The following is a 20,461-nucleotide window of genomic DNA, read 5'->3' as shown; positions in this document are numbered from 1 at the left end:
GCCTCAGTCCTCAGCCCTGTGGGACTTCAAGCCTCTGAGGTAGGAAGGGAGGACCTCCATTTGCAGGCTAGGTGAGACACAATAAAACAGGATTATTTGGTGTGTTCTGAACACCTGTTGAGAATTGGTAGGCACCAGAGAATAACTGCAGTGTTATGGCAAGCCTGGGTCCCAGGATAGGAGCGGTTTCCAGCCAGGTCAGAGTGAGGGCGACAGTGCTGCAGGTGGAGGGGCTGGGTGATTTCCAAAGTCGTTCTTATAACCTTATGGATTACTGCTCTTGATGCCTTCGTGCTGTTGGTTTGGGCTTTTCTGATCATGTCTCTGATGGCTTTTACTTTGGCTTTTTTGTTTTTTATACATACACACACACACCAGGGTTTGATTAGGTCAAAGCCAACTAGCCTGCCTATAACTCTAGCCAAGTCTCCCATAAGGATGTATGGGTTCTTCCACTGTTTGCCCAGGTACATCAGCAAGGAGTTGGATCAGAAGAAGAGCAGCTGGGACTTTTACCAGTATTCTTATGTGATGCCAGCATCATAGGTGGTAATTTCACCAGCCCCCACATTTGAGCTTTCTCAATATCTGGCACTCAGACTACTGGCATCAGAGTGGTATGAAGAACTGGATAATGTATAGCTGCCTGGGCTGCACTTTTACCCATAAGTATGATTAAGGAGGTCAGGATTGGGCCAAGAATTTGCATTCTTACAAGACTCCAAGTGATGCTAATGTGTCTGAAACCTGACTCTTTACATGCTACATATAGTGGGAGGACAATAGTAAACCACTGCTCATGTTTAGGAGCCTGGGCTAAAAAAGCGACTTTTTCTCAAGAGATTGTTGGGATATGTGCATGTTATAGTTCTTATTTATTTTACCTGAAAATCACAGTTATACAGAGGAAAGTAGACAGGGAGATCTTCCACCTGCTGGTTCACTCCCCAATGGCTGCAATGACCAGAGCTGGGCTGGTCCAAAGCCAGGAGCTTGTTCCAGGTCTCCAACTTGGGTGCAGGGGTTCAAACAATTGGGCCATCTTTCGCTGCTTTCCCCATGCTGTTAGTAAGGAGCTGGATTGGTGGTGGAACAGCTAGGACATAAACCAGCAACCATATGGGATGCCAGTGCCACATGTGGAGGATTAGCCTGCAACACCATTGTGCTGGTCCCTGTATGTCATTTTTTTCTAATATCACACTCAGATGAATGTAGGTTCCCGTCAACTTGGAGTTTCAGTGGATTTTTTTCCTAAGAGAGACCAACCATTCCTGATGTGCTGGGTCCTCCCTTTAGCTTTAGCAGTGGTAATTCAAAACAATGGGTCACTCTAGTTTCCAAGAGATGTGCCCACTTCCACCTGACAAGAGGAAGAATTACTGGAAGTTTCCCCACCTCTCCATGGCCAAGGTGCTCTTTTGCCACTAAGGTTTTCTCACCCATAGGAGAAAAGACGCACAGGAGGCTTCTCTCCCCAGCTCCCCAGCATGCACTTGCTCTCCTTTTCTTTCTGGACAGGCATCATATCAGAAAGAAGCCATGCCAGTGAACTAGTGGTCATACAACATAACCAGGGGACTAGAACTAGAAACCACAAAGCTTCACCAGGGAGTAAATCTTAGTCTTGCAAGCAAAAGAGGAAAGAAACCATCAGCTGACAGAGTCACAGAGCCATAGAAGAGAAGATATGTAGCATTGCCATGGCAACGAGCCTCCAAAGTCCTCCCTCCCTCTAGCACCTGCTCCTTTCTATACAAGATTTCCCCAAACAAGGATACTTCTTACTTCCTTGTTCTTCTTTTCAGTTAAAGATGTTAATTTTATTTCTCCTCATTTGTGCTTACTGTTTCAGTGCTAATTTAGCTTCTCGGCTCTCCTAGCTCCTCCCTCCTCCCTCTCCCCAACATTTTCTTTTCCTGCTTCCCCATCCTCCCTTTCCCTTCTTTTTTCTACCTGTCCCTATAATTTCCTGCCTGCCCTCAAACACCCATGCAGCAGTATTTCTAACCATCTTTTGCCTTCCGGAGCTAAGCCCAAATCCAGCAAACCTCAGGTACAGTTCTAATGACCTCCGAGTGTCTGTGTCTGCATGATGCCCTTTATGGTCCACGTTCTCTGTTCTGTCCTCCACCTTCGAACTGGGACCACATGAAGCAGAGCCATTTTAGCCCACAGTCAATGAAGAAGGACAAGAATGTCTCTAGGACTCATAATAATATTGTTTATGGAGTGCCACCTATGTGCCTGAGCTTACTCTAGAGCTTGGTGCCTGTCACATTTAATCTTGACAACCTGGATAGTACACATGATTTTACTATCCTGCTTAACAAATGGGAGACAAAGGCTTAGGTTGAGGGAGATGCTTACAGAAGGTCTTATTGCTAGTGGCAGAACAAGGATTCGCATCCAAGCAGTCTTACACCAAAGCCTGCTCCTTTCACAGCTACTTGCTTAAAAAAAAAAAAAAAAAAAAAAAACATTGTTTAAGGCCAGAGCCATAGTATAGTAGGCTAAGCCTCTAACTGTTGCGCCAGCATCCATACAGGCACTAGTTCGAGTCCTGGCTGTTGTGCTTCTGATCCAGCTCCCTGCTTATAGCCTGGGAAAACAGCACTGGATGACCCAAGTCTTTGGTCCCCTGGACCCAGGTGGGAGACCCAGAGGAGGCTCCTGGCTTCTGGCTTTGGATCAGCACAGCTCCAACTGTAGCAGCATGACTGCCTTTCAAATAAATAAACACATATTTTTAAAGTTTTATTTTCATTTGAAAGGCAGAGTCACAGATACACAGAGACACAGAGATCTTCCATTTTCTAGTTTACTCCCCAGACAGCTGCAACAGTCAGGGTTGGACCAGGCTGAAGTCAGAAGCCTTCTCCAACCTTCATCCAAATCTCCCATGTAAGTGCAAGAGCCCATGGTTTGGACTATCCTCTGTTGCTCTATCAGGCACGTTAGCAGAGAGCTGGATCCGAACTGGAACAACTGGGATGCTGGCATTGCAGGTAGCTTAATTCACTATACCACAGTGCCTGCTTCACATAGCTACGTTCACAAGAGGTTTCAGGAGGAACACCCTGTCATGGGTCAGTGAAGAGGAAAGGAGATCTGTAAATCCCTTTGATCAGCATTATTCGAAGGTGTCTGTTCTGTAAGAAGCGCCTGGACAATCAGGAGTAGAGAAACCTTTACTCTCTTCAGTCATTTCATCTATTCACTCATTCTTTCATTCATGGCATACTTAGCCAGCAGTTCCCATGAGTCAGGCTCTGCTTAGTCCATCCTTTTTTCTTTACATTTATTATTATATTATTGTTATCATTTTATGATACAGTTCCATAGGCTCCTATTATTTCCCTTATCCCAGCCCAATTCCCCCCTCCACATACTTCCTCCATATCATTACTAAAGTATAGTTCTTCATACACAGTCATATGCCCATCATTGCGGGCATGGACAGTGGCACAGAGTCCAGCATCCTATTGTCAAGATATAGTAAACAGTTTCATTGGAAGTCCACCTTTGTCTGGAAGTAGAAATGCATACTGCATTGTATCCTCAGATCTGGATATGTTAGTATCCATTTCACAGCTACTGTAAATCCCCTCAAATGAAAAGTCATAATACAAAATCAACAATAGAAAGAAAAATAGAAATTTACAATGCCATAAAGTTAAATAACATGTTATTAGCTATGACAGTCTCCATTACACAGCTACTATACACCCCCTTAAATGAAAAGCCACAAAACAAAATAAACATCCAGGAGAAAAAAGAAATTAACACCACTATGAAGTTAAATAACATGCTACTAAATTACTAATGTGTAGCTGAAGAAATGAAAATCAAGAACCTTCTTGCAGAAAATGATGCTACTGTATGATCTATGAGTCACTGAAAAATTTAATCAGAAGAAAGTGTGTTGAAGAGATGAAACTAACAGAAAACATCAAAACCCATGCGATATAGTTTCTGCTGAATTTTGTTGGTGAAATGTGTCTCTTCTAGACAACAAATAGATGGGTTTTGTTTTTAAATCCAGTCTACTAATCTATGATGTTTGATTGAGCTTAAGCCATTTACATTCAGGGTTAATATGTATGGGTGGTACTTTGGTCCTGTCATTTTAGGAATGGGTTGTTCATTGGTGTCATTTTACTGGGATGTTCTTCACATCTGCCTTTGGCTTTGTTTGGTGCTATTCCTCTTCTTTGTCAAGAAACATCTTCAAGTATCATTTGTAGGGCAGGTTTGGAAGAGGCAAATTCTTTTAACTTTTCTTGACTATGGAAGAATTTTATTTCATTTTCAAAGACAAAAGAAAGCTTTGCTGGATATGTTATCCTAGGCCGACAATTTTTTTCTTTTAGGATCTGGAATATGTCACTCCATTCTCTTCTTGTCTGCAGAGTTTCTTGTGAGAGGTCTCCTGTGAGTTTAATTGGCATTCCTTTATATGTCAATTGATTTTTTTCACGTGCACATTTAAGGATCTTTTCCTTATGCTCAATAGCAGAGAGCTTGATTATCATGTGTGTTGGTGAAGATTGCTTTTGATCAGGCCTTCGGGAGTTCTGTGCCCCTCCTGGATGTTGTTTCCCAATTCTTTCTCTAGATTAGGGAACTTTTTCTTTATTATTTCATTAAATATATTTGTAAAACTAGTTTCTCTTTCTGCATCTTCTGGGACTCCCATAACTCTTATATTGGGCCTTTTAATAGTGTCTTTCAATTCTTGAATACTTTTTTTGGCCTGATCCAGCTCTGCTTCCAGCTTTTTGTTTGCTTCCCCCGATGACAGGAAATATCTTCCAATTCTCAGATTCTTTGTTCTGCTTGCTTCATTCTATTTTGGAGACTCTCCACTGTACTTTTAATTTGCTCTACTGTGTTCTTAATTTCTGATATATCAGCCTTGATTTGTTTTATTTCTTGTGTAAAAGCTGGGATTATTATCCTGTAGGACCAGTTCAACGCACTGAGCTCAGTGAGTTCACTCCCACTCAGTGAATGTGCAGCTCATTGTTTTCCCTGCAGTCTTAGTTTTTCCACAGTGTGCAAAACGACACCTTATGTGCCATTTCTAGGGTTCTTGATTTGCTGGCTGTCAGGTCTGTGGGCTACCCAGACCTGTCTTGGGTGGAACCTGTAGAATGCCACATTGACGAATTTCACTGAGTCAGAAATGAGTTCACTCCCAGCTCAGCGTATGCTCAGTCGTTTCCCTTGCCTTTGCCTCGTAAGCAAAATGGCACCTAATTCAGCTCTAGGGGGCTGACTGGGCTGTGAAATCCACGCTGTTCTCACACTGCCCGTCTGGGATCTGCTGCTCTGTCTCTGCTCCTGGTCAAATCAAACGGACCAGCAGGATGGACGGTCCTTTGTCTGGGTTCACCTCTCAGGCTCCAAGTGAAAGTCCCTTCCCACCTGGTTGCTGGTGAAGTTCCGGCTGCTGGTGGAGTTCAGATCGCCGTGAGCTGAATGCTGCTGGAGTATCAGTTACTGCAACACCGCACTGTTGTGTCCACTGCTTTCCTGTGTCTGTCAGTCTCCAGGTACCCCTCTTCTGTTGTTCTGTCCTCTCCTACTTCCTGGAATGTGTCCTCTCTGCTTCATCCTGATTAAATGTTTTTCCATCCGTTTAAATGTGTCCTTACCCTATTCTGCCATGTTGATTCTCCCTGCTTAATTCATCCTGAGACAGCAGTTGTAGGGGAAAGACTTGAGCGCTACAAACCCTGTCTGTGAGGCCTGGCTCTCCAGTTGTCTCCTCTGAGCTTGTTTCTAGGGAAAACAATGCTACAGTGGCCCACTGCAATGGCTCAATGGCTGAAACCTCACCTTGCAAGTGCTGAGATCCCAGATAGTTGCCAGTTCATGTCCTTGCTGGCAAACCTCTCTTCCAACTCACTGCTTGTAGCCTAGGAAAGTAGTGGAGGATGGCCAAAAGCCTTAAGGCCTTACACCTGTTTGGAGACCAAGACGAAACTCCTGGCTTCAGATAGAACTCAACTCTGGCCATTGTAGCCACTTGGGGATCAGTAATGGAAGATCTTTTTCTTTGTCTCTCTCTGTAATTTGCCTTTTGAAACAAAAGAAAAGAAAGGAAGAAAGAAAGAAAGAAAACAAACAACACTTTCGAGTGGACATGAAGCATGGCCATGGAAGTAGCTTATGTGGTGTTTAATGTGGAAGTGCCAGCTTTATAAAGGTAGCATCTCTCCCACATAAAAACATTCTTCCATCCACAAGGAGAGTAAAGCTACATTTTCCCAGATACACAATAGGTCTGGGGATGCTGGATGCTGTAGCAGCTCAGAGTGAGCCTTCTCAAAGCAGCAAACCCTAAAGCTGCCCACAGCATGAACCTATATCTGCCTTGTGGAATAAGCATCTTTTTCTTTCTATGTCACTAACTAAAACAGCCCTTTGTAAAGTATTTGGTTCCAAAACCAGTCCTCTATGTCAATGACTTTTTGAATAAACAAAGATTCTTCTGAGGCAAGATTACTCATATCATGATCACGATTATATTGGGATGATATTAACCCAGGTTTAGATGGAAGCTGATTCCATAGAACAGAGATTAAAGAAATGGACTGTAGGTTGGCACTGGGGCCTAGCTGCTTAAGCTGCTGCCTGCTACACCAGTACAAATCCCTGCCACTCTACTTCCCATCCAGTTCCCTGCTAATGCACCTGGAAAACCAGCAGCAGATGATGGCCCAAGTCTTTGGGCCCCTGCACCCACATGGAAGACCCAGATGAAGCTCCTGGCTTTGGACCAGCCTGGCTTCAGCCACTGTAGCATTTGGGGAGTAAATCAGTGGATGGAAAAGATCTCTCCCACCCCACTCTGTCTCACTCTGCTTTTCAAGTAAACCACTGAAAAATAAGAAATGATTTATATAAGGAAGAAGGGTTCCAAGGAATTCTAGAAATCCAACCATTCCCATTTCCTCTCTCTTCTTTCACCTCAGCTCTGATTTTTAGAAGAACAAATTATTGAGTAAACGCTGAGGGAAGCAGCTGTGTGTGCATAATTTAGCTGACCTGTAGCTTATTAGAAACAAGCTCTCTTGGCCCTTCCGCTAAACCCTTACTGCAACATAGTAGTTTGGGAAGTTCAAATATGTCAGCTCTGCGTACTTAGAAGAGTTCACGTATACAGGTTCATATACATGCTTGTGGAGAAGGGCACAGGAAAATATCACAGAGCATAGAACCAAGGGCTAGTTTGGGCCTTTGATGGAAGGCAGCAATGTAATGGGGGGGAGTAGCTGACTTGCAGCCATGGTTTCTGAGATTAGATCCAAGTTCTGCACCAAACTACTACATTATCTGGCGCCTGTGAGGGTCTCTTCCAAAGCCTTCACAAAGAAGGGCCTGGATTTGATGTCCAACTTCTAGCCATTTCTAAGCTGGCAAGTTTGCACGACCTTTCAGGGGCATGGGGAATTCCTTTGCCCTATGCAAGCCTGTATCCATGAAGGGCAGTCTTTCCCTCCATTCCTCATTGAATCATTATGTTTTCAGGCACCAAATGGAAATCATCAGACAGTTCTGAGTTATGTAAGGAAGCAGTCAAGGCTACTGCCACTTTGCTACAAAACAGGGTCGAAATAGATTGGCGTCGAGACCAGAGCCCAGGGAGCAAGGAAGAAATGAGTCCTTTAGAAGACAAATACCTTTCCACACTGGGTCCACATGGAGTCACCTTGACCTGCATGTCTGGCAGGGGCAGCGGGCGAATTCAGGGGGCCTGTGCAGGATCCTCTTGCCTCCACCCACCTGGCGGTGGCAGAGGAGGCTCCAGACAGAGCAAACCAGGTGCCAATGGCACCAGATTAAGCCCTTAGGCTGCCCAACAATGATGTGCTCTAGGGATGTGGGCATGTGGGCTTACACGTAGTATGGGATATGGCATAAGTGAGACCAAACCTGGATCTCAGTGTTCATGCCCAGATGAGGAATGACTACTGAGGGACACCCATAGACAAAGTCACTGTACTTTCAGGTAAGCAAGGGTGCTGAGACAGAGTGGTTTGGAGAGGGAACGGAAGACCTTTAAAGGTCAGACCAAAGCACCAGCACATGTGGGAAACCTGAGCTGGGGTAGTTAGCAGCAGTCATCACTGAATACCACTCACTGGTACACATTAAAGTAAAGCTGGGGGCCTACCTGTCAGGGCTAGATCACAGTACTCACCGATGAGAGTAGGTGCAAAGGAAGATAATGTTAGGCAGGCCATGACAGTAACCAACACGTGACAGAACCAGGTCTGGGGGCAGAATATTTTGGGGAAGGGGTACATGGGCTCACCACAGTGCAATTATCTCTGTTGACATGCACAAGATCTGTGGCTGGGGACAGGCCTGGCTGGGGAGCTAAGGGGATACCATGGCTGGTTTGGGGTTGCCACTGGTGAGCACGAGAGCTGGAATGGAGGCAGCAGGCTGGACTAGACATGGCTGCAGTCTCCCTTAGCATGGATGTGGACTGGGTCTGGAGAGACTGGGCTGGATTCCAACATTCACTGGTAATCCTGAGAGCCAGGGTGGATATAGATTGGGCTTGGCTAAGTCTTGGCTCCCACTGAACCAGGTGAGAGTAGTGTCAGGGCATGGACCAGGTGGGGTTTGGCTGTAACACCCAACAGTAAGAACCGGAAAAGGTATTGGCTGGTTGGACAAGGATACTGTTCCTGCCATGATAAGAGGTGGACAAAGTCAACCTGAGCCAAGGACCCACCAGTGTGTGCAAGATCTGCCACTGGGAGAGATCCAATAGAGGAGCTTAGGGAACTCCTTTGTCAGGATGCAGCCCCTGCACATGAGCACAAGAACCAAGGCAAGGAGCAGCCCAGACTATACCAGGTTACAGTACTCACCACCATACATGTGGGTTGGGTCTGGAAGCAAACCAGGCTAGAGTAGTTTATAACACCCACCAGCAGATCTGAGAACCAGGATGGGGTGCAGGGCAGGCCAGGTCAGGCTGCAACACCAACCAGTCCACATTAGCGCCAGGACTTGGGGCTGGCTGAACTGGACTAGGACTAGGCTGTAGCACCCATTAGCAGAACCTGGCACTGGGGGCCGACTGAACAGAGCCAGGCTGAAACACCTGTTTGTTGGTGGATGTCAAGGTGAGGCAAGCCATACTAATTTGAACACAGTGTGTGTTGGAGCTCCCCCGGGGTGGTGGGGAATTCCAGTGGGCCCAGTTCACCTGGCCAAATCCTTGAGCCTGTCTGTATGATGTATCATGGTCTGTGAGCTCCTGGGGGTAAGGGGCCCAGAGGGTTCTGGGTCGCCTGGCCCCGGTCCTTGAGCCCGCCTGTGTGGTGGGTCCCAGGTTCGTGAGCCCCAGGTTCTGGGCGTCTGGCAGGGCTTGGGTCACCTGGTCTTGGTCTTTGGGCCTGTCTATGAAGGCTTGATTTCCTCAGTGGAGGAGATGGCAGTCCACTGGAGCCTGTAGAGGCTATCTGGTGCCATGGCAGAGGAAGGAGAGCAGAGCAAACTGGACATGTGTCCCAGGCAAATGCTGACAGCAAAAATCAGGGCAAATGGAGATCCTAAGGCCGACTATGTCAACCGATGGATATTGGAAGTGTTCCCTCATCCTTAGACTGGCAAGACTGACATAACTTCAGAGCTATCAAAACCACCTGGGCAGAGCTCTAGGACCGTGTCCCACATCGGGACCATGGGTTGATACTGGGTGGCTGGTCCTCAGCCCTGGGTATGGGAGTGATTGGGAGCTTGGATATAGCTTCTCCCCTTGTCTCCTCCCTTCTCCCAGATATGGAAATCAGAAATGGAAAAAGTGGAAACAACGGTGACACCCATTTTCCGCCTAATCCTCAATCTCTCCCACTCTGACCAACAATATACGCATCATTAAAAATAATAATTAGGACTCGGCATGGTAACCTAGCACCTAAAGTCCTCACCTTGCACGTGCCAGGATCCCGGCGGCCCCACTTTCCATCCAGCTCCCTGCTTATAGCTTGGGAAGGCAGTGGAGGATGGACCAAAGCCTTGGGACCCCACATCCACGTGGGAGACCCAGAAGAGGCTCCAGGATCCTGGCTTTGGATCAGCTCAGCTCTGGCCACTGTGACCACTTGGGGAGTGAATCAGGAGATGAAAGATCTTCCTCTCTGTCTCTCCCCTCTGTATATCTGACTTTCCAATAAAAAAATAATAATTAAAAGAAAAAAAAAACCCAAAACCAAACTAATAAAAAAACAAATACCTGGCCCGGCACAATAGCATAATGGTTAAGGTCCTTGCCTTGAACGCCCCGGGATCCCGTATAGGCGCCGGTTCTAATCCCGGCAGCTCCATTTCCCATCCAGCTCCCTGCTTGGGCCTGGGAAAGCAGTTGAGGACGGCGCAAAGCTTTGGGACCCTGTACCCGCGTGGGAGACCTGGAAAGAAGTTCCTGGCTCCTGGCTTCGGATTGGCGCAGCACCGGCCGTTGCGGCTCACTTGGGGAGTGAATCATCAGACGGAAGATCTTCCTCTCTGTTTCTCCTCCTCTTTGTACATCTGCCTTTCCAATAAAACAAATAAATCTTTAAAAAAATACCTATTGAGTACATGTCATCCATTCAGCCTGGTGGCTGAAAGGATGAAGTCCAATGCGGAAGGAAGTATTGATTATGCCTCTTTGTTGTCCCTTAATGTTTTAAGAATCTTGCTCATTTTAAGTTGACTAGAGCAGCCAGTTGAGGGAAAAGCATGCCTGGCTTTGTCTCCTGATGTGACAGTTACTTGTTTGACTTTTGTGTTAAAAAAAAAATATCCCATGGCCATGCTCTGGGACTGGGGAATGCAGGAGAGAGAGGGCTCTTCACACAAAAGTCTCCAGGGTAGTCTCTGATTCCTAGGAAAGCAGCAAGCTTGCCCTTCTCCACTCTGCCCTCACACCCTAAAGCCAGGGCAAAATGCTATGGCAGAGTCCAGTTCCATAATGAATTTGTTACCCTGAACTTTCCATTGTCCCACTGGACAGTATTCACTCTAAAGGCAGAGAGTAACCTTGACTCCTACTGGGTATCAGGGGGTGACCACTCATCTTTGGAAGATAACACTCTTTACTGTTGAGTGGAGGTCTGGGTGTGTGTGAGGGGAAGGGAAGGGCAGAGACTGAGTGTGGGATTGGACAAAGTACAGACATTTGAATGTTGCCTGCAAAACAAAGCCATGGATCATTTCTGATACAGCCTATCCTATTCGTTGGTTTGTTTTGCTTCCTTTTTAAAGATTTTTTAATTGAAAGTCGCAGCTACAGAGAGAGAATGATCTTCCACCTACTGGTTCACTCACCAAATGGCAGTAACAGCCAGAGTTGGGCTAGTCCAAAGCCAGAAACCAAGGAGCTTCTTCCAAGTATCTCACATGGGAGCAGGGATTCAAAAACTTAGTCCATACTCCACTGCTTTCCCAGGTCATAAGCAGGGAGATGGATTGGAAGTAGAGCAACCAGGACACAAACTGGCAGCCATACAAGATGCCAGCTCTGTAGGGGAGGATTAACATACTATACCACCATGTTGGCTCCAGCTGACTTGATTTTTATCAATATGTGAACATAATATTGTTATATTTGGGCAGGTAGAGGTGGGATGAGGGTGAAAGTACAAAATATGGGGTACAGAAGACAGAAATGCATAGTGTTGCAGGTCTTCATTTTGCCATCTGTAAAATGGGTCTAGTAAGGAAACAAATAATAGCAGATCAGAGTGAAACTAATATTTAAAGATACTGAAATGTGCCTAATAGTTGTCATTTAACCCCCAACTTGCATCAAAGAACCCCCTCTATCTCTAACAATTTGGATACCTGAATGCCCTACACTTTTCTTCAAAAGTAACTAGAACTAGAGAATTCTCTCAAGGTAAAGGAATGCAGGAGTGGGCTTCAGGGTCATCAGACAATTCTACACCAGATTCTACTAATGCAATTAACATTAACTAGAACTCTCCAAGCACTTGCCTTCTTTTTAAATTTATTTTTATTTATTTGAATGGTAGAGTTAGAGAAAGAGAATATCTTCCATCCATTGGTTTACTCCCCAGATAGCCAACACTAGCTAAGCAGACTGGCCAGACAGAAGCCAGGAGCCTGGAGATTTATCTCGGTCTCCCACTTGAGTGTAGGGAGCTGAATACTTGAGTCATCTTCTGCTGTTTTGCTCAATTGGAAGATGGGCAGTCAGGGCTTGAATCAGTGTCTTTATCGGATGCCAGCACCACAGGGAGCAGTTTTACATGCAATGCCACCATGACACCAGCCCCAAAACTTGCATTATTAGCATTGAATATCAGCTTCTCCTGGATTCTCCAGGATTTGGCTTCTAGTCAGCGGGTTATTTCTTTAAAAAAAAAAACTTATATATATATATATAAGTCATATATATATATATATATATAGTTATATATATATAACTTATATATATAACTTATATATAACTTATATATATATATAACTATATATATATATATTTTTTTTTTTCTTTTATTTGAAAGGCAGAGTTACAGAGAGAGAGAGAGAGAGAATTCTTCCATCCACTAGCTCATCTCCCAAATGGCTGCAATGGCCAGGGACAGACCAAATCACAGCCAGGAGCAAGGAGCTTCATCCAAGCCTGCCTTGGGTCATCTTTTGTTGCTTTCCCAGGTACATTAGAAGGGAGCTGGACTGGTAGTGTAGTGTCCAGGACTTGAACCTGTACCCATATGGGATGCCAGCACTGGAGGCAGCATTTAACCCACTATAGTGCTGTCCCTGAAATTTTTTTCTCTTTAATTTTCCCTGGGAATCCTCTGACTGCTGCTCATTGCTACTCGATTATTGAACAGAATCTCAGCAAGAATCTGAGCGATTAACAAAAAGGCCACTTTAAATCGTCTCCCTACAGCAGCAAAGCATGAGTTAAGACCCTCCCCCCTCAATTCCAGTTTCTTACCGGGTACTTCTCATAGGTACTAGAATGATTTTCATTACATGGTGAACTTTCTAAACGATTCTTGTCTACTCTATTCTGCCAAGCTAAGCACCAGGTTCTCTACGTGGAGAGTAATTTGGTATCCCGAGTTCTTTTCCTTCAGGTGATGTGATAGAGCAGTCTTCCTGGCTTCTACTACTGCTTGCCTGACAATGTCAAAACCTCAGCATCCTATTTGTCTCTCTTGAAACCGGGCCACAGTTGAGCTTTGTTGTCCAGGGATTACACTTGTGAAATAGCCTTTGACTCAGCAGTGGGCAAATCGTTGTGGAAAGTGAGATTATAGAACATGTGAGGTGTAGTGCATGGTACAGAGGTGATGTGAAGGTTACAGAAACTGACAAGCAAAGAGAAGTCAGAGTTTTCAAAGCAATGATGTTGCTGACAGTGCAGGAATGGGTGGCAACAAAAGCTGGGGTGTATGACATTCTGAGGCTTGGACTAGCCTGTTGTCTGAATAGCATCTCTGGTGGCTCTTCAGGAGTGCCTGTCACTGTTAGAATCTGTCACTTAGGGCTATATGCAGCATATTTTCACAGAACAAGTAACTAGCCCTTCAACCCTCCCCCTCCCCTGCTCCTGGTACAAAAAGCAGCAGTTTAATTTGGCACCTGAGCCAGGGATTCCAACTATTCCAAGTAAATGATTGTGACTGGAGTACAGGTAGAAGCTACAGCCAGAAATCAAAGAACGAGGCCCACTTGCACTCAGAGAGTAAAGGATGATTCATCATACCCTAACTTTTTGGTCATGGTCACTCTGCAATAATAATTGTTAGCGATGGTAGCATCACCTTTAGATTATTAAAGAGAACTCCGCATGTGTGCTGGTCCTCATGCACCCATGTGCGCATACAGCAAATCATACAAGCACCTAATATTAGGCTAGCACGTAATTTGTAACAGTAACTAAGGGCTTGTAGAATGTGCTAATTTATTCTATTCATGACTGATTTTATTAATACAAATTCAGACTTCTGTGTTGTTATGGATTTGCCACATTTCCTTATTTATCTGAGATGACCAGAGACAGAGATTGTTCCTATTCAATGATTCACTCCCAAAGTTGCCACGATGCCCAGGGCTGAATCAGGCCAAAGGCATGAGCCAGGAACTTAAGGTAGATATCCGATATGGGCGGCAGAGACTCCAGCACTTGAGCCATCACCAGTACTTCCTAGGAGCCCATTAACTGGAAGCAAGAATCAGGAGCCAGGCACTCTGACATGGGACATGGGCAATTCAACCAGTATCTTAACAATCACTCTCTGGGTAATTCTATGAAGTCACCAATCAATTTTTTTTCTCATTTCAGGTCCAGTGCCCTACTACAGCAAACTCTTCATGGTAAGACCAAAAAAGAAAGATATAAGAAAAGACAGCAAAACAGACAAAAACGCAGACTGAAAAAAGAAACACGGAAAGGAGGACCAGTGTCTGTTACAGTGAGTTCAGCCACAGACTGTGAGGTCAGCACCCTATATGAGTGCGAATTCGAGTCATGGCTGCCCCCTTTCCCATGAAGCCCCCTGCTAATGTGTTTGGGAAAGCAGCAGATGATGGCCTGAGTGCTTGGACCCCTACACCCATATGGGAGACCTGAACAGAGTTCCTGGCTCCTGGCTTCTGCTTGGTCTAGTCCCGGCTATTGATGGCCATTTGGGGAGTAAACCAGCAGGTAGAAGTGCTCTTTCTCTCTCTCGTTCTCACTCTCTTTCTCACTTTGTATTTCAAATAAATAAAAGTGGGTTTCTATTAAAATAAGTAAAAGGGATGGAGGAGGGAAATACAATTAGAGAGAATCCCTCCCAGATAATTGGATATCATTTAGAAAAGCACCACAGCAGGCCTAGTATGCTAGTGGCTAAAGTCCTAAAGTTCTCACCTTGCATGCACCAGGATCCCATATGGGTGCCAGTCATACCCCGGCTGTTCCACTTCTCTTCTAGCTCCCTGCTGTGGCCTGGGAACAGCAGTAGGGGACAGCCCAAACCATTGGGACCCTGTACCCATTTGGGAGACCCCGAGGGGACTCCTGGCTCCTGGCTTCGGATCCTCAGCTCTGGCCATTGTGGCCACTTGGGGAGTAAACCAGTGGATGGAAGAGTTTTCTCTTTGTCTTTCCTTCTCTCTGTAGATCTGACTTTCCAAGAAAAATAAATAAATCTTTAAAAAAAAAAAGAAAGAAAAAGAGGGCCCGGCGGCGTGGCCTAGCAGCTAAAGTCCTCGCCTTGAACGCCCCGGGATCCCATATGGGCGCCGGTTCTAATCCCGGCAGCTCCACTTCCCATCCAGCTCCCTGCTTGTGGCCTGGGAAAGCAGTCGAGGACGGCTCAAAGCTATGGGACCCTGCACCTGCGTGGGAGACCCGGAAGAGGTTCTAGGTTCCTGGCTTCGGATCGGCGCGCACTGGCCCGTTGCGGCTCACTTGTGGAGTGAAACACCGGATGGAAGATCTTCCTCTCTGTCTCTTCTCCTCTCTGTATATCCGGCTTTCCAATAATAATAAAATCTTAAAAAAAAAAAAAAAAAGAAAAGCACCACATCTAGGGGTGCTATTATTCCCATTTAACTCTCCTAGCAAGGAAGGTACATATTAGCATTGAGGATAAAGCTGTGTGCACAACCCAGGATAATCACAGGGCTCAGACGTGCGTGTGTGTGTGATTGGATCATTGAAGGATAAGCTCTAGTGATGGGGGTGTTGTGGGAGATGACCATTGTGATGTGAGCAGCAGACAGATTTTGGGAACACTGGAAATAATGCTTGTGACTATTTGCCATACAGTGGTCTATTTTCTAAGCTGGTAGTAAAAGCCCTGCTCAAACCCTGGGAGAGGCTCCTGGGCCCTGGGGCACTGCTGATGAACCATGCAGAAGCCTTCTTTGGGAAGGAATTCTATTGCTTGTTCACGCCCCATGAGACTATAAGCTACCTGAGGGCACCGACTTTCTCTGCTTTGTTCACAAACTGTCTGTAGTACTCAGAACATCCAGCATGTAATTTTTGCTCAAGAAACAATTGCTGAATGCATGCATGAATCAATAGGAATGACATCCATTCTACACAGCAAATATTTATTCATTTTTCTGAATTATTCTTTTACGTTCTGTAAGGATTTCACATCTTACACAGCATAGATTATCACAATCCCCAAATGAATGAGCTAAGATATTCATGAGCATGATTAGAAGTAAAAACCAATTTACCTTTGAGAAGAGGCATGACATGGCACCATCATCTCCGAACAAGAATCCTGCAGAGTTTTAAGGGCCAAGAGACAAGGGAAGTCTGCAAGCAATGGGGAAAAGTTAATGAAACTCTGCTGCATGACTAGTGAATTGCTGTGAAGTGGGTAAAGAGATGAGCAGGGATTCTGAGGGTCCAGCCAGGGAGAAGCGATACAAATTTGGGGTTGTCAGCACACCTGTGCTAGCTGGAGCCCCACAACTCCATTTTTCTACTGGATGCTGAAAACACAGCCCAGCCCAGAAGCAGGGTCCATTGCTCATTGGTGTTTTCCTTGTGGTTTCTGTTCAGTTTGTCCTGGGGGACTGGGAAAAGTTGAGTTAACATCTTGGGCTTCCTCAAATTCTGATGCCTCAAGATCTGTTAGCAAAACTGAGACCTGAAATTTTCCATATAAAAGAATGAAGCTGAGCTCAAGCACTAGCATCCCATACAGATGCTACTGCCTGTCAGTTCGTGTTCCAGCTGCTCCACTTCCCATCCAGCTCTCTGCCTTTGGCCTGTGGAAGCAGTAGAGGATGGCCCAAAGCCTTGGAAACCTCTACCCATGTGGGAGACCCAGATGAAGCTCCTGGCTTCTGGCTTCAGACCAGGCCAGCTCTGACTGTTGTAGCCACTTGGTGAGTGAACCAGCAGATGGAATATCTTTCTGTATATATAAATCTTCAAATAAAAATAAACAAATCTTTAATAAAAAATTTTTTTAAAGAAGTCAAATCTTCGAAGCATGGGACTTGAACCAGCCAAGTGAGCATAACACAGAGCACATCTCACAAATCGGCTTTTTTGTTCCTCTTTCTTACTCCAGCCTAGTGGATGGAGGATGCTAAAATTCCCACAGCCCTGTGATCCCCATCATACACTTGCCTCATCTCCTCAACCCTGCAGGGTGAAAAAGCTTTCTGACTCTCTGGCCCCCTGGCTGCCAAACCCTAGAAATTGGAGCCCCCGCTTGCAAGTCAATGATCACATGCTTGGAATTGAAACAATGACCCCACAAAGAAAAATTCACATACAGCAAAAAGATACAGCTTTGCTCCTGACAGAGCCAACTGAAACTCCCAGGTCATCAGCAGGTGTCTAAAAAGACATCCAACATCCCTCCACCTTTCTAGGCATAACACTTCTGAAAATGAACTGAAGCTCTGAGTTTCCCCACACTGGAGCCCACTCTCCAAACCCATCAGCCAGGTCACTTTCTACTGCCATAGGTGAGACAGACAGTGTGAGGTCAGGCCACCCAGGTCACTGGAGATGGATCCAGGAAGGTATGTTGAGGAGTCTCCAACTTTTCCCCTATCTCCATGCAGCTCTAGCATCACAGTAAGGACCAAGCCATGCCATCCTGACATGGATGCACTTCTCCTCCCACAGCATTTGGAAAGACTGCTTATTGGCAGGGCACACTTCCAATTTTCCCTGGATAGGGCTAAAATGAGACACTCCTCTCTGGAATGAAACATTGGTAAAAATGGGCTTAATTCATTTTTAGCAACTCAGTAGTGTGTGTGTGTGTGTGTGTGAGAGAGAGAGAGAGAGAGAGAGAGAGAGAGAGACAGAGAGAGAGAGACAGAGAGAGAGAGAGAGAGAGAGATATCAAATCACATCTTTGATCCTGAAAACCATACTGCCTGATTCTGCTTTGATATCACCTCGGCACTGCAGTCTAGCTGCTTCTAGATTAGCCAAGAATTCCCAATGACTGTGTCAGGTCCCAGGCCTAAGGGGCAAAGCAATGAAAACAGCTCCCCTCCTCAGTTTTCCTCAATATCATTACCTCATGCTGGCTCCCTCTGTGCAATAGATTTTTTATTCAAGTTGAACAAAGACACAGAAGCAATCAACTTTAAAAAGTGTCCCTGGGTGCCAGGATACATCTTTTGCCAAATGCTCCCTGATTGCTGATTCTGCACTGCTGTTTGGGTGGAAGAACATGTCCATGCTCTGGGAGTCATGATGCAATAGGGGTGAGAGGTAAGAAGCAGGCACCTATGGCAGACTGAGCACATTGTGAAGGGGGAGGTGACAGTCTGGTACTCACATCTGCTGGCAGTAGAGCAGTTAGACACGCTTTCCTTGACCACATGACAACAAAACTCACTCCACAAAGGTACCAGTGGAGAGAAGGGTGCTTTGGGCAAAGAAAATATGTGAAACTACTGAAAAATGAAGACAGAAGAGGCAAGTGTGAGCCCATCAGTTGCCAGGGTCCTGGACTGCAGCTGAGCACAACGGGGAACTTCTGAGGGCAGGGCAGGGGTGATGTGAGTAAGCCTGTCAAAGGTACAAGGAAGCACTGTAGCCCTGTATTCCAGATGGGAGTGCTGGTTTGAAAACTGCCTCCTCTTCTGTTTCCCAACCACCTTCCTGCTAACTTGCCTGGAAAGGCAGTGGGTGGCTGGTCCAGGTCCTTGCGTCCCTGCTACCTACAGTGGAGACCCAAATGGAGCTCCTATCTCTCCTGCTTTTGGTCTGGCCTAGCCCTGGCTGTGACAGCCATTTGGGAAGTAAACCAGAGTACAGAAGATATCTTTCTACCTCTCCATCTCTCCCGTTCTGTGTGTCACTCTGCCTTTCAAAGAAAAGAGACAGAGGGCCTGGCATGGTAGCCTAGTGGCTAAAGTCCTAAACTTGCATTCCCATATGAGTGCCCCTTTGTGATCAGGCTACTCCACTTCCCATCCAACTCCCTGTGTGTGGCCTGGAATAGCAGAAGATGGTCCAAAGCCTTGGGACCCAGCACCCGTGTGGGAGACCCAGAAGAACCTCCTGGCTCCTGGCCTTGGATCAGCTCAGCTCCAGCTTTTGCGGCCACATGGGGAATGAACCAGGGGATGGAAGATCTTTCTGCTTGTTTGTCCTTCTCTCTGTAAATCTGACTTTCCAGTAAGAAATCTTTCTTTTTTAAAAAAAATGACAGAGAGTGTATGAGGTACTCATTAGAGACAAGTGTTTCCCCCAGCTCGGAAGCCTGAGCACATCCCAGAGCAGTTCCTGTCCATGGTTTGTAGATAGGGATGCTTAAGCTGGAGTGTGAGCAGTTAAAAGGGTGGGTGCAGATGTGTTTGGGGTAATTCGTGCTTCATATTTACTGATCATCCAGGCCTTATTTGAGGTTTGTCATGTGCTTAGTACTCATTTCGAAAGCTCTGCTTGCTCATCAATATTTTAGTGTGTATTGTTCAAAATCCTCTTCTCTCCCTTCCAATGTAGCTTGAAAATTTTCTTTTCCTTAATAACACAGTCAAAAGGGAGATGCTGCGCCAAGTGCCATCCATGGCTGCCTTGTTATTAAGTCCTTTGTGTCACCAACTGGTCCCCATAGAAGAGCTCCCAACTCCCCCACAAACCATTTGCTGGGCAAGGTTTGGGGAGGATGCAGTCAGCTCTGGCATTGACCCTGCCCCAGGACACACTCAAACTCAGCAGAGCTGACAGATACTGCTGCAAAAGAAATGAAAATTCTTGGCTCTGCCTGCTGGCATTTAGGAGGAGAGAGTGACAGGGTAGAGCAGGTTGAACAAGAAGACATGGATGGCGAGGAAGTAGGGGGAAAAGGAAGAGAGGGCGACAGACACACAAGGTAAAACTCTAAGAAGACACCTAGAGAGACTGAGATGGACAGGGGCAGATGAACGAAAATGTCAGAGACAGGGGAGGAGGGCAAAAGAAAAGACAGTGGGTGGGCAGAGAAAGAGGGAAGAAGAGGCACACCCTGGCAAGTCCTAAGGCTATTTAGAAGCTGCTCAGGGGAGTTTCGGAAAGGGTTAGCCGAGAAACAGTGGGGCTGTGGGGACACCTGGATGCTGAGAGCCAATGGCAAAGACAAAGGAGGAGGACAGCCCATCATTCAGGCTGCTGACTGCTCCTGTCCCGCTCTCCCTCACCATTCCTCCCACACCCGCCAAGCCTGCTCCACACCAGCCCCCCAGCTTGTCCCCTGTCTGTGACAGCTCTCCCTTCCCAACGTCAGGATGTAGAAGCAGTGTCAGAGACAGGAATCCTAAGAGCTAGATGGGGCCCCAAGCTCTGCAGACACAAATTGAGGGGGTGGGAAGGGAGGCAGGCAGGCAGGCAGGCAGGCAGGCAAGGGAAAGGAACGCACAAGCACAGGGCTCAAAGGGCTAGGGGTAGGTGCACAGATCACAACTGAGGAGGGCCCTGGGGTTTCTGTGTATCACTCACTCATTC

At 46.1% G+C, this 20,461-nt stretch overlaps 1 long non-coding RNA gene across 1 annotated transcript in view; it reads right to left on the bottom strand.

Moving 5' to 3' along the window:
* Nucleotides 1–20,461, bottom strand: part of LOC131478479 (uncharacterized) — a 70,494-nt gene that overhangs the window by 36,840 nt on the left and 13,193 nt on the right. The gene's annotated exons all lie outside the window — the stretch shown is intronic.

This window comes from Ochotona princeps, chromosome X (genome assembly GCF_030435755.1).
Source record: "Ochotona princeps isolate mOchPri1 chromosome X, mOchPri1.hap1, whole genome shotgun sequence".
NCBI classification, from domain to species: Eukaryota; Metazoa; Chordata; class Mammalia; order Lagomorpha; family Ochotonidae; genus Ochotona; species Ochotona princeps.
The sequence above is the reverse complement of the archived record's forward strand: the minus strand, read 5'-3'. Positions and strand labels throughout refer to the sequence as shown.